At 42.5% G+C, this 2,500-nt stretch overlaps 1 protein-coding gene across 1 annotated transcript in view; it reads right to left on the reverse strand.

The window, feature by feature from the left end:
- strbp (spermatid perinuclear RNA binding protein) overlaps nt 1–2,500 on the reverse strand; it is a 56,939-nt gene that overhangs the window by 35,626 nt on the left and 18,813 nt on the right. The window lies entirely within an intron of this gene.

Below are 2,500 nucleotides of genomic sequence, written 5' to 3' on the forward strand. Positions count from 1 at the left end.
TGTGTGTGTGTGTGTGTGTGTGTGTGTGTGTGTTTGTGTGTGTGTGGGGGGCGGGGTAGTTGGTGTGCATGTGTGTGTGTGAGTGGGGGGTGGGGGTAGTTGATTTGGGGTGTGTGTGTGGGGGGGCTGATTTCATGTGTGTGTGTGTGTGTGTGTGTGTGTGTGTGTGTGTGTGTGTGTGTGTGTGTGTGTGTGTGTGTGTGTGTGTGTGTGTGTGTGTGTGTGTGTGTGTGTGTGTGTGTGATAATGTGTAAGAATACATAACAGTAAGTACAGGACAGGTGTAGGATTGGTAGGGAATGTGGGTAACACTTTCTATGAAGCCCATATCTATAGCACATTATGAAGCCCATATCTATAGCGCATTATGAAGACCACTATATAGCGCATTATGAAGACCATGTCTATAGCGCATTATGAAGACCATGTCTATAGCGCATTATGAAGACCATGTCTATAGCGCATTATGAAGACCATGTCTATAGCGCATTTTGAAGACCACTATATAGCGCATTATGAAGACCACTATATAGCGCATTTTGAAGACCACTATATAGCGCATTATGAAGCCCATATCTATAGCGCATTATGAGCCCATATCTATAGCGCATTATGAGCCCATATCTATAGCGCATTATGAGCCCATATCTATAGCGCATTATGAAGCCCTTATCTATAGCACATTATGAGCCCGTTTATAACAACTTATAATGTGCATCATAATTAATCATAGCGCATCATGACCGTTATAATGTATTACAAGCCCCTTTACTGCCTGTAGTTCATAACCATTCACGATTGCTCAAAACACAATCAGATTTATAATGCATTATGAGCTAGGTTTATAGTTATTCATGATGGTTGATAATATACTCCATCATGAAGCGTTATGAGTGTAGTCATAATGCACTGTGATTATGATGCGCATTATAAGTTGTTATAAATGTCATAAAGCGCTACAGATATGGGCTTCATAGAAAGTGTTACCGAAATGTGATTATGATGTTTAGCGAATGCATGAGATGGATGATGGATGAATAAACAACAATATGATCGAAAGATTTCAAAAATGAATGATTGGACTGAATGAGTGTATACGCTGTTCTTATGATAATATTGTTTTATTGTTATTGCTGCTACTGTATTGTTTAAAAGCCCTTCTAGGGACGGGCATTGGGAATTAGCTTTTGGCTATAAATGCTATGGTGCTTGCTGTTTGGTTGTTATGCAACCTACATGTTATGTATCTGTTCCTATCAAATAAACTAAACTAAACTAAACTAAACTAAACTAAATGTTGTATGTGATGTGAAGTGTCTTATCTGTATGTTGTATGTGATGAGTGTCTATTTTATCTGTATATTGTATGTGATGTGTAGCCTGATTATCATCGATTTTCAAATCTCTTCAAGTCTTGGTCTGACCAAGAGCATAGTAGTGAACATTTTCCAAAAGGCATGGTTGACCCGCCTCCCTTGGTTTGTTAGTGGTTGTTTGCTTTCCGACAAAGTGGAAGGAGTTCCCGATTTTTCGGGAACTCGGAAAACACTTGCTCTTGGCCAGACTAGTAGCAACACGGAAGGTGTCACGTCACTAGGAGGGCGTGGCCTGGAGGGCGTGGCCTGGCTAACTGGGCCCAAAAAAGTTTAGACATATAAAATACTCATAAAATATATAAAATACTTATAAAATATATAACATATATGAAATACTTGTTTTTCCCCTGCGAACCCTGACGACAACGTGGACGTCAGCAGGTTCATCCGTGTGTGAGTGTGTGTGTGTGTGTGTGTGTGTGTGTGTGTGTGTGTGTGTGTGTGTGTGTGTGTGTGTGTGTGTGTTGCTCTGTAGGCCGTAGCCTGTGGCTAATCCTGTAATCTGTAGTTGATCTTTCTAATCTTGCGGACGGAAGAGACTGTGTGTGTGTGTGTGTGTGTGTGTGTGTGTGTGTGTGTGTGTGTGTGTGTGTGTGTGTGTGTGTGTGTGTGTGTGTGTGTGTGTGTGTGAGTGTGTGTGTGTGTGTGTGTGTGTGTGTGTGTGTGTGTGTGTGTGTGTGTGTGTGTGTGTGTGTGTGTGTGTGTGTGTGTGTGTAGGCAGCCGGGTGGGAGTGAGTAAGAGTCCAGTCCGCTAAGACGATTAAACATCGATACTCTTACCCAGTCGACACACACACACACACACACACACACACACACACACACACACACACACACACACACACACACACACACACACACACACACACACACACACACACACACACACACACATACACACACGCGCACACACACACACACACACACACAGGCTGGTAGATGCTAATCTAATTTGTCAAAAACTCCCTCGCTACTGGGTCCCTCTCTACTGGGTCCCTCTCTACTGGGTCACTCTCTACTGGGTCAGAGTGTCTTGTAATGCTGCGTCCAGAGCAAGAGCGAGATACAGTGTCTGGTATCTGGTGTTTTTGTGTTCTAATGATCTAGTGTTCTAGAATAGTGAT

Source organism: Engraulis encrasicolus, unplaced genomic scaffold (genome assembly GCF_034702125.1).
Source record: "Engraulis encrasicolus isolate BLACKSEA-1 unplaced genomic scaffold, IST_EnEncr_1.0 scaffold_144_np1212, whole genome shotgun sequence".
NCBI classification, from domain to species: Eukaryota; Metazoa; Chordata; class Actinopteri; order Clupeiformes; family Engraulidae; genus Engraulis; species Engraulis encrasicolus.